Source organism: Typopeltis vanoorti, chromosome 4 (genome assembly GCF_054136105.1).
Source record: "Typopeltis vanoorti isolate ZY-2024b chromosome 4, IOZ_Tvanoo_1.0, whole genome shotgun sequence".
Taxonomy (NCBI): domain Eukaryota; kingdom Metazoa; phylum Arthropoda; class Arachnida; order Uropygi; family Thelyphonidae; genus Typopeltis; species Typopeltis vanoorti.
In genome coordinates, this window is record NC_143552.1 from 138,422,239 (window position 1) to 138,434,710 (window position 12,472).

Below are 12,472 nucleotides of genomic sequence, written 5' to 3' on the forward strand. Positions count from 1 at the left end.
AGATAATATTTGGTTAGCAAGGAATACCGGATACAGAGTTACACCAGCTTAAAACTGGTCTGCAAAGTTAATAAATATAGCAACTCATTAAAAGAATTACCGGTTAAATTTTATTTTTGAAAGAAATATTAATATGAAGACATGCCAGAACATCCTTGAAGGAAAAAGATAATTTTTCTGTAGAATCTGAAATACTGAAAGTAATACTGAATACTGAAAGAAGCTTTTGGGTAACAAACATAAAATATGGTCAAAAATCATTATAAAAATGAAAACCCAATACATTTTCACTACTGACATGACACAAGTAACTTCACTTCTCTGAGAATGATCCAGAGTAAAGTTAACTTTGAGTATTAATGATTTTATTCGTTTCCCATCGGGATATTAACTTCTCCCAGTGAACGTAACCTCATCCTAAGCTTCTAGTATTTTGTTTAATGCCGCTAACGCGCCTATACTGTATATATTTCCATTGTTTTATTCTACCCAAGGAAGTGTCGTGTAAGTTTGATAATATATTCCTACCTGTAGAGTCGAATTTAGATTATTGGTAATTATATATACCGCTTCGCTAGCCATACTCGTTAAACAGTTTTGTCGTTGCTTGAGACATCTTTTTCATCTTCCTGTTCGGATGTCCGTTCTTCTTCTCTGATTTGTCCATAGATATCAATAATATACCATACTTATTTGAGTGCAGTTGATACTGCATCCGGTAATATAATCGTTCCCCTCTCCCCACCTGCGCGTAACAAGCTTTCAGCGGTCCCTATAAGAGGTTTAGATGCTTCTCTTTTGCATATTTTGGACATTCTTCCGATTGGTTTTATTAGGTCTAAGCTTTCAATCCCTGTCTGCCGCGCATTGCGGGTTTCACGGTATGCTTGGTTATGCCACTGATTGCACCAACGCTAGTTGATGTGCATCCAAGTCCAAGAAAATCGTACGTGCAGAGATTAATTCGTGCGAGAAAGCCCCAACAGTGTTTACATGGCCATACATTGCATTTAATTCGACATTTAAATACAGAGAATTTATAGCTGCAACTACGCAAAGTTTTGGTGTGCCAGGCTTTCAATATTATCATCGGGTAGAATTATTATGAAATATCGTTAAAGTATATTTATAAAAATATAGCATGTTGTGAGAAAAAATCGACAGAATAGTAAATTTTATATGGAACATTATCTCACAGCACATTATTAAATTTAAAAAAAAAAAAACACGTCTAAAAGCGGTATTATTATATTTGAATAAACATCAAACTCTTTTCAGTCAGTAAGTTACTATTAATTTGCATTGTGTGCATACTCTATTGCGTTGATTCTTATGAAGAATTACAGACAGCAGGGTAAACCTGTATATAATATAAAATGATGGAAAACGGTTGATGACTTTATCAACTGTTTTGTTATTATTAATTCTACAATCTACAATTGCAGAGAATACATACTGTATTGTGATTTTTACGTTTTTTTTTTCGTTTTTTTTTTCATATCTTCCGTGCTTTTGAAAGTTATCTTTATATAATTGTAGACTCCACATTGTAATAGTTGTGGGTCGTCGTTAGCAATATTTAAATGTAACAAAATTATCTGAACTCTACCCACCAAATTATACTGTCTGCAGTCAGGGGCGCGCTGGCCATATGTGCAATGTGTGCGACGCACACAGGCGCCAGGATAGTAAAGGCGCCAAAGAGGAAGAAATACTTTTAAAAAAACAACGTTTTTTTTAAAGTGATTTTTTTATTGGAAGGGGGGGGGAATAGGGGCACCAATTTAAGTTTTGCACACAGGCGCCGGACACTACTGGCGCGCCCCAGTCTGCAGTCGTTTGTATTCTAAGAAAGCAAAGCCTGGATAGAATTCCATATCAATTCTAAAAGAGAATATGAGAGTTTTGGCAAAATTAATGCCAAACCATTGTAAATGACCACTGACGAATCTGAGACTCACACGTAGTACGAGAGAGTACTCGTAGATTATATTGTTGCTAGCAGAAGGTGGAAGAGTACTATTCAAGCAGCAAAAACATTACCTGGTGCATTATTGATAGCTGAAATTAAATTGAAATTAAGGGCTAAATAGAAACAAAAGGACAGCATCAAATTTGATTTAAATCCTATAAATGAAACATTTAAAGTAGAAGTCGGAAAGAAATTAAAAACTTTGAAGAAGAAGACAGGAAGAGAAATACCGTCATAGAAGCAACAAAGAAGACTAAATAAACCAACAAGAAAGAAAGATTGTCAATGGTTGTCGAAAGAAGTTATTCAAATAGCAGAGAAAAGAAGAAAAACGAAACTTCATTTTTCTGAACAAATGTTTAGAAAAATATAGTTTCATTTTTCTTCTTTTTTTAGATGTTTAGAAAAAAACATTTTTCTAAACATCTAAACAAAAGGTGCAAGGAAATTGAAGAAAGTAATATTATGGGTAGAATAAGAGATCTGTTTAGAAAAAGAAATGATGATACAGGGAAGTTTATTTCTAGATTATCTCTCTACAGCGGCGTAGCTGGGGGGGGGGGGGGGGCCGCCCCGGCGGCACTCTTTTGGCGTTTAAAAAATCCTGCTATACTATCTATAAAACAGCAACTGAGTAATGAAATCGACGATTTTGCTAACAGAAAAGCAAGAAAAATAACATTTTAGAATGTTGGAATTAAAGTTTTACTTCAAAAATAAAGTGTTTTTAATTTATTTCTCTATACGTCCTTTTGACTTTTTGTAGTATTTCTGGTGTGTATTGAGAGGGGGGCGGCAAAATCAGGGATCACCCTAGGCGGCAAAAGCTCTAGCTACAACACTGTCTCCCTGGATACGGAAGTTTATTGCTAGATTATCTCCGCATTCAACGTGTCAATCTGTCGGTCGATACGTTGAATGCGGAGTTACGGGCATCGAGGGGAACACGAATCTGCACAAAAACACTCAGAAACGAGGCTCGCAAAATAGGTTTCCATGGCAGGACCGCAATATGCAAGCCCCACATTACCAGAACCAACATGGCATCATCTTCAGTGGGGCAAACAGCGTGTACAGTGAGACGTCGAAGCTTAGAAAATGTTATGGAGCAACGAATCACGCTATACCCTCTTCCGCGCAGATGGACTAATGTGGATGTGACGAATGCTTTGCTGAACGTCTCTTACCAGAATGCGTAACCTAAACTATGAAAATCGGAGGTGGCGGTGTGATGGTTTTTGTCCTGTATTTACTCGTTTGGTCTCAGACCTCTATTTTTGGTGCCACGAACATAACTCCAAGGGGTATATAAATATTCTGGATGCAATGCTTCTTTCCTTGTGGCGTTTCTACGAACTGAACTTGTTTTTTTTTTAGCAAGACAATGCACCTTTTCATGAGGCTACTACTGTAACTGCGTGGTTTGTGGACATGAACGTCACCACACTTGAGTAGCTTACACAGAACCCTTATCTCAACCGTGTTGAACATCTGTGGGATGAACTGGAGCGTCGGGTGTGGTCAAGGGACGTATGCCTCATAACAGTCCAGGACCTCATTACATAACTACAAGAATAATGGTCAAAAATTCCCATTGATTGCTACCGTAAGCTTGTGGAAAGTATGTCCCTCGGATTGCTGCAATTATGGCAACAAAAGGTTCTACATCTTATTACGGTGGGCGCCATGGCTGTTTGTTCCTCACACTATGGTGTCTGTTAACACTTCTTTCCAAGCAGCGCGCACGCGCACGCGCACACACACACACACACACACACACACACACACACACACACACACACACACACACACACACACACACACACACACACACACACACACACACACACACGAGTGTGGTCTTAAAAGTTCTCGGCCTAACAATGAAAAAACGAATTTATAATTTCAAATTTATTTTTATTTTTCAATATAATCTCTCTTAAAACTAATACATTTATTCCAGCGATGCTCCAGCGCCATTATCCCGTCCCTGTAGTGGTTCCCAGTAAGATCTGCAAAATACTTCTCTACAGCTGCAATCATCTGTTGATTCGGAAAACACGCTGACCAGTGAGGAAGAGTTTTAGTTTTGGGAAGAGATAGAAGTCAGAGGGAGCTAAATCTGGAGAATAGGGTGGATGTTCCAACAATTCATAGTGCAGATCCCTTAATTTTCTCATTGCCAAAACGCCTTTGTGGGCAGGTGCATTGTCCTGATGAGATGATTTTTTTTCTTCTGCAAACCGGGTCTTTTCTCACGAATTTTTTCGTCTAGTCTGGTTAAAAGATTGGAATAATATTCCCCGGTTATTGTTTTACCCTTTTCAAGATAATTAAAAAACAAAATGCCTTTAGCATCCCAAAACACCGATGACATGACCTAGTGGTGTAGTAGCTAGAGCTTTTATCGCCCGGGGCGGTCCCTGAGTTTGCCGCCCCTCTCAATACACACCAAAACACTACAAAAAGTCAAAACGACGTATAGGGAAATAAATTAAAACACTATGTTTATTTTTGAAGTAAAACTTCAAATGACATTGGAGAAGTCTATTTCATAATAATATAGGTAATTCTTAATAAATTTTATTTAGAAAAACTCCTCACAAAGAGCAACACTTACAGCAATTGTGAGGAAAATTCGCAGTAGCATTACAATATTTGGAACTAAGTTCTCCAGACTGTATTTTAGAATTAACTGCAAAAGTTCAAAAAAGTTCAAAGTGACGCCCAGGGCGGACCCCCTCCCCCCCTAGCTACGCCTCTGCCATGACCTTTCTTGGTGATGGAACCGACTTTGTCTTCTTTGGCGCTGAACAACCGGCTTCTGTCCACTGTTTCGACTGCTGTTTGAATTCTGGTGTCTAACGGTGAATCCAAGTCTCATCCATAGTAATAAATCGACGCACAAAATCAGTTTTATTCTTGTTAAAACGCTCCAAGCACTGTTCAGAGATTTTCATGGGAGTGCATTTTTGATCTGCTGTGAGCAAACGCCTTAATTGTTTGCATACTTGGGATTAGGAGTTAAAATAACCAAGTTTATAAAATAACTTGACTCGGTTGTTTTGATACATTTTAATCAAGAGATTTAATGACTAATACCGAGAATAATTGTACACTACTAGCTTCGGCTTTTGAGAGCCTTCTTCAGATGTCTTCTAAAAAAGGAAACAGCAATAAAACACTGAAGTTTAAAACTGAGAAGCACAGGAAATTTGCAGTACATAACTGAAATGAAAAAACTTTGTATTTACATTTAAGTTGTTCTTTCAAACGTGGCATTGTTTGTTGAGTGCGTGCCTGCAGACTCTCGTGAACGCCAGTACTGAACAACAGCAGAGTGGCTATCAGGGATGTTGAAGCTCGAATTGTTATTTAAATGTTCACGATTAAGGATGATTTCTCTGGACTCCACAATTTTTCTTTCAAACACATCATGGCAACGAAAGATGTTTTCGGATCTATCCCAGCAGACTGAATGACCCTGATGTTCATCATCAGGATTGTTCGAAAAAAGAACATGACTAGACAAGACACTGGCATGTGTTCTTTTGTAAGATGTCTCTCTTGTGTTCCTCCATACGTAATTCAATAGATTTATTTGTTTGACCAAAATAAGGGATATTACAATCACACCATATCTTATATACGCCAGGATATTTCAGATTATGATGATGAGGCTTTGGATGGCTTACTAGCGAGCGGATTTTTGGAAGTGTAGTGAATAAGGTTCTGATGTTGTACTTCTTAAGAACTTTAGCTAATTTTTTGGAAAGTGAACTGATGTATGGGATGGAGATGTTACCCTTAAAGTAGGTTATTTCTTCAGTGCGGTAGCTAGCAGGATTTAGAAGACATTTTTTAACGGTTTTATCAGAATATCCATTTTGTCTAAAGACATGTGAGAGGTAATTAATTTCTTTTTGAAGTTCATCTGGGTCATTCAGAAGAGAGCGTGCTCTATGTCCCAAGGTAGAAATAGTTCCAAGTTTTTGTGGAGGAAAATGATGGGACTGACTGTGAAGATATCTATTAGTTTGCGTAGGTTTTCTATACATTGAGCATCTCGCGAGCGCCAGTATTTGATCACAGCAGAATGACAGTCTGAGAGGTTGAATGTTGTACAAAAAGGTTGTACATTTAACTTATTATTTAAATGTACAGGGTTGAGGATGATTTCTCTAGATTCTCCAATTCGTCATGGCAACGGAAAATGTTGTTAGATCTATCCTAAAGGATTGTATGACTATGGTTTTCATCATTAGAATCGGCCGAAAAAAGGATATGGCTGGATGAAGCACTGGCATGTGTTCTCTTGTAAGCGATGTCCCCCCTGTGCTCCTCCATACCCAATTCAATAAACTTGTCCGTCTGGCCAAAGTAAGGAATGTCGCAGTCACACCATATCTTGTACACACAGGGATATTTTAGATTGTGATGGCTAGGCTTTGGATGGCTCACTAGAGAGCGGATCTTAGGAAGCAGAGTAAATAAAGTTATAATGTTATATTTTTTGAGAACCTTGGCTAATTTTTGAGAGACTGGGCTTATGTATGGAATAGATATATTGCCTTTAACATTATTCATTTGTTCAGTATGGCGACTAGGAGGATTAAAAAGGTATTTTTTAGTAATTTTTTGAGAATAACCATTCAGTCTGAAAGTAGATCTAAGAAAATTAATTTCCTTACGAAGTTCATCTGGGTCGTCAAGAAGAGAGCGAGCACTATGTCCCAGAGTAGAAATAATTCCAAGTTTATGAGGAAGGAAATAATGGGACTGACTATTGAGATATCTATTGATGTGTATAGGTTTTCTGTACATCGAAATTGTAAGTTTTTCAGAAGAACGGGTCAGTTTTACGTCCTGGAAAGGCAGGGAACTTTAGTTTCAAACTGAGCCGTGAATTGGATATTTGGGTGTTGACTATTGAGATGTTCAAAGAATTCCAAGAGAGAATCACGTCCATGGCTCCAAATGAGGAAAATGTCGTCCACATATCGTTTCCAAATTCTAGGTGCTAAGGAATAGGAAGATATAGCTTTAACTTCAAAATCTTCCAGATAAATGTTGGCAAGTACAGGAGATAAAGGATTACCCATCTTCGATGTTTAATGTTTCTTTTTGTATAAAAACACCTCAAGAAGACTGTAAAAAGCCGAAACTAGTCGTGTGATACTATTAAACCTTTTTCATTTTCTCTCGGTTTATTTCATTCAATTCTTTTAAAAAATAGTTTAACAACCGAGTAAATGAACCTCCATATATATATATATATATATATATATATATATATATATATATATATATATATATATATATATATATATATATATATATATATATATATATATATATATATATATATATATATATTCGGTTGTTAAACATATTTTTTTAAAGAATTGAATGAAAGATCTTGTCATAATAATGCCCAATAATACCCGTAATGGGTATCAAGTTATATTTTTTTGATGACAATCAAATGGAATAAAACTAGAAAGTTTCTTCCTTCACCATTTCAGTTTTTGGCCGTATGGCAAAAACAAAACAAGCAGTTGTGCATATCGTTCCAGCGTACCTTTCAACTTTTTTTGCCTGGTGTCTCCGAGAACAAACAACTTGGAACAGTTATTAGACAGTAGCGAATCCGTTATATAGGCTCACGGGAAAAGTTCTTCTTTTTTTAAAAAAAAAATTAATGTGGAAGATTTGCATTTTTGTAAGCCCTCGATCACTTTCGGACCTTATATAGTATCAAAGGCAAACGTTTTTGCCTAATTTGTATGAAACAGTAAAGAATATTTATGCTTTCCTTTTAATAATCATCATCTAATAATTTAGACAGACAGAATTTCCTTAATATGAACAAGTTGTTTGTAGTTTTAAATTATAATGCCGATCACATTTAACCAAATTCTCACTAACATATGCGGTTGTTATATGTAACCTGTTTTGAAGTTCTCAATCCAACAGCGATAAACACGGCTAAAAATAATACCTAATCGAAATCATGAGATGCAAGATTGGAACCACAGGTATTGATGGTTTATGACGACAACGAAACACATTCTCAGAGATTCTCTTCTGAAACTTCTTTCTTCACTCTCTTTCTTCCCTTAACGTATGATATAAAATTAAAAAATAAAAAAATAAAAAGATTATACCCATAGAAACGGTAAAATCAAGCTGACGATAACGATAGCAACCGATAACAATTAAGTGATGATGATGCAATATCCAATTTTTGGACTGTAATGCAGATAACAGAGCAGTTCTAGACTGAATGTGGAAAACTAATAGGTTTGTTCATCATTTTTACCAGACAAGGCCAAAATTCTGGATCTAACAATATTTCAGATATGGTGTCTCTCATTGGACACACCATATCTGAAATATGGTGTCCCAAATTTCCCAAATTTTTATTATATACAAAGTATATAATAAAAGAAGTCTAGATTAGTCTTATATATTGTTATATCTACAGTCTGTTCACGCAGCGATAGCAGCAAATATATTTTTTTTATCAGGTGGATAAAAAAATTTTTCCATACAACAGATAAAATACATTGGCCTCATAGCCTTGTTCCATATTAATTCAAAACAATCCATCCCATTGCAACACTGTCTGGTATGGTACAGTATAAATTGCAAGGTTATAAGTGAATAATATGAAAGAATGAAATCAATAAAAAAGAAATGCAAGTGATTATGCAATACCTATTTTACTAACCTAACCAATAAGAGTGAAATAGGAAAACAAATTATATATATATATATATAATTCATTTTAAACATTGCATTCCTCTTACGAGAAATGCATGTTTAAAAGGTCGGAATTATTATAGAATTTTTAAATTTTTAAATTCAGAATTTCGATCACATTCATATTAATCAGCTAAAAAAATTCCGGAACCCACAACAGACTCTGGCAGCTTATTCCACTCATTTACCACTCTAAAAGTAAAGAACCCAGCTCTAACACCCTGCTAACCACACTCTTGCCCAGCTTCCATAGGTGTCCCCTAGTTCTCCCACCACCAGTCCTGATCTCAAAAATATCCTCTGAATTAATCCTATAGAATCCTTTTAGCAATTTGAATGTCTCAATCATATCTCTCCTTTTCCGCCTATCAACTAGTTTCTGCAACCCACAAATCTTCAACCTGTTCTCATATGGTTCATTCCATAGACCTGCTATCATCTTAGTTACAATCTCGCCGCTGGATTCTCTCCACCTCCTCCCCATCAAGAAGGAACCTAGGTGACCAAATCTGGGCACAGTAGTCGAGATGAGGTCTTATCAAGGCTCGGTACAGAGGTACAATAACTTGCTTGTCTCTGCTCGTCAAGGTATATTTCAACGACCAAGTGAGTTGATGAGCTGATTTAGCTACTTTTGCAATGTGCCTCCTAAACTTTATCTCTCTATCCACCAACACTCCCAAGTCCCTATCCTCATCAACTCCTGGAGTACAGTTCCACCAATGTGGTATACTGCTGCTAATCTTTTCACCCCGAAATGCATAACCTTACATTTTGTAAGGTTATGAGGTTTAAGGTTTAAATTGACATCCATTCTCCTTAGCCCAGAACTCTGATCTATCCAAGTCGTCCTGCAAGATTTTGACATCTTCTGCATTCACTATTGCCCTACCCAACTTTGCATCATCAGCGAACAAATGAACTGTTCCTCTTAGATCTTTCCATATATCGTTAATGAGCAAATTAAACAGCAGTGGTCAAGAACAGAACCCTGTGGCACACCACTAGTCACAGGCCGTCTTTTGGACTCTACTCCTGAATAAACTACTTTTTGATATCTCTCCATCAACCACCCACCTATCCATCTCACCAACCCTATATCCATCCCAAATGTTGTAGTTTACGGATTAGAATTCCATGTGGTATCCTGTCAAATGCCTTAGCCAGGTCCAGCAGTATCACTGTAAACCCATTACCCTTATCCAGTTCAGCCGTCACTGTTATAAAACTTGAGCAAGTTACTGAGGCATGATCTACCCTTCACAAAGCCATGCTGTCCCCTGTACAGTATCTGAATTTCATCAACCCATTCCTGTATTTTTCCCTTGACTACTTTCTCCAAGACTTTGACAACGACTCCTGATATGCTGATCGGTCGGTATTTTGCAACCGTAGTCTTGGATCCTCCTTTATGCAGTGGAACTATTTTCCCCTCTTTCCACATCTTCGGGACTAAACCAAACCCGAGACTCAGATTTAAACAACATAATCAACGGCACTGATAATTCTTTAGCCGCCTCACGCAAGACCCGTGCCGGTATACCACCCAATCCCACAGATGTATTCACATTAAAGTTCTCTAATAGACTATTCACCTCCGCTTCATTCATCACAATTCCTGTATAAACTTATGGTTCCTTCATTTTTTCAATGTCACCACCTGGATGATATACTTTTGCAAAGTGCTCGCTCAGTAACTCCACTATATCGACTGATTCAGTGATCTCCTTACCATCGTCATTCCTTAAAATCATTTTGCCGTGTATAGTTTTTTTTTTTTTTTTGCTTGCAGCATATTGAAAGAAGTGTTTGGGATTCTCTTTAGCTTGCATAGCTAGTTTCCTTTGATAATCCCCTTTTGCTTTTTTTAACACACTCGTTACTCTTCTGGCCTGCACTTTATACCTTTCGTGTGCCTGCAGGTCACCTCTTCCTTTAAATTCCCTCCAGTTGTTTCTTTTTTTTGCAGCTCAAGCTTAATGGTGTTATTCATCCATTTAACCCCTACTTGTTTTACTATTCGGACCCCAGGTATACAATCAGCCATAACCTCCTGTAAATGCTCCTTGACCACTTCCCATGCTCTATCAACATCCAGCACTTGCAGTTGTACATGCCATGGCACTGATCCAAGCAATCTCCTAAGCTTGTCATACTTGCCAGCACGGTAATTCCACATATACCCTGTCTTAATCGAAAATTCCACACCTTTAGCCACCTCCCAGGTCAAGACCTTATGATCACTCTCACCAATAGGTGGCAACATGGTCATATTCATTACAGTAAAATTCTCAGATGCTATTACCAGGTCAAGCACTCTCGCACCCCTAGTATTTTCAATTACATGCTGTCTCAGATAGTTATCCCTTAATAATTGAATAAAATCCATTTCCTTCTTCACATGTGTCCTCTCCTCCTTCCAATCAATGTTACTATAGTTGAAATCCCCATAATAATTACCCTCCTTCCACTCATTTCATCAATTTGTTTATGTATACTATCTCCACCATCTATTAAATTACCTGAGATATAGCAGCACCCAACTGTATATTTTGTTCTGCCAGTCTCAATCTCACACCAAATAGCCTCAAATGAGCTCTTTTCACTATCCTGCGATACAACTTCAATTCTCCTTGGCTGCAGTTCATCAGCTATCACTAATAACACCCCTCCCCCCATTTTATTCTCTCTGTCCCTCCTAAACACACTATAACCTACACATTCTATCCCACTAACTATATCATTTTCTGTCAGCCATGTTTCACTAATGCCAATACCCTGTGGCCAGGAAGAGCCAATCAAGGCCAAAAATTCTTTCTTCTTGTTCCTAATACTCCTGGCATTAGTATACATGAAATGCAGTGGTCCCTTTGTCCCATCCCTATCTTGATGCGTTATTCTAATTATCCCATTCCGATTTTTTGTCCTTAGTATTGACTCGGGTACATTATATACATTCTTACACTCAACTGTCTCACTGATGTCTGTATATCCACTTCCCCCCCCCCTCCTTGGTAGTTCTAGTTTCCCTGGTTCTGCACTTCCATTTTTACTTCATTCAGCAACACTTTTTCCAGTCTCCGCACAACAGATCCATTCAAATGCAGGCCATCCATCTTGTATAAATCCTTTCGCCCATCAAACCCATTCCCCACGTCCACGAATTCCACACCACACCGTCTGCATAACCTACGAATAACCTACGTAGAATGTCTTTTCCGATTATGGCCGTCCTTCTAAACTCCTCTCTGTCATACCGCTGCAACAGACTCACCATTCTAATTCTGTCACTCTTTTCTTTCGCTACCTTTAACAATACTTTCAAGTCCTCTCTCATAAAAAATTTATCTCCTTTCAATTCATTCGTACCCGCCACAACTATCAATTCTTTCACCCTCTGTTTTTACACTCTAATACTCTCACTTACATCCTTAAATTTCGCACCCGGTAAGTACGATTTAGTTAAACTCCCATCTATCACTCCTCTTAATAACGAGTCACCCTACACGTATACACATACGTATTTGGAAGAATGAAGCCCATTCTTTAGGTGGAAAGGCCTAGCTTCAAATTCCTTCTAGAAAGCGATAAACATTTTGAGCAACTTTTCGATTGAAGATAGCTTGGTTTCATAATGGCTTTTAATTCTGGAAAATCGGGTTGTCTCTTCGCAAAAATTTGACTTCGCTCATTGCTCTCATTTAATAATTATTAGAAACACAAATTAAATAGCCC

At 37.4% G+C, this 12,472-nt stretch overlaps 2 protein-coding genes across 2 annotated transcripts in view; one reads left to right on the top strand and one right to left on the bottom strand.

Annotated features, from left to right (window-relative positions):
* Positions 1–12,472, bottom strand: part of LOC150107706 (ubiquitin-like modifier-activating enzyme 6) — a 701,981-nt gene that overhangs the window by 683,229 nt on the left and 6,280 nt on the right. The gene's annotated exons all lie outside the window — the stretch shown is intronic.
* The window catches only part of LOC150107707 (peptidyl-alpha-hydroxyglycine alpha-amidating lyase 2-like), a 43,355-nt gene that overhangs the window by 912 nt on the left and 29,971 nt on the right, over positions 1–12,472 (top strand). The window lies entirely within an intron of this gene.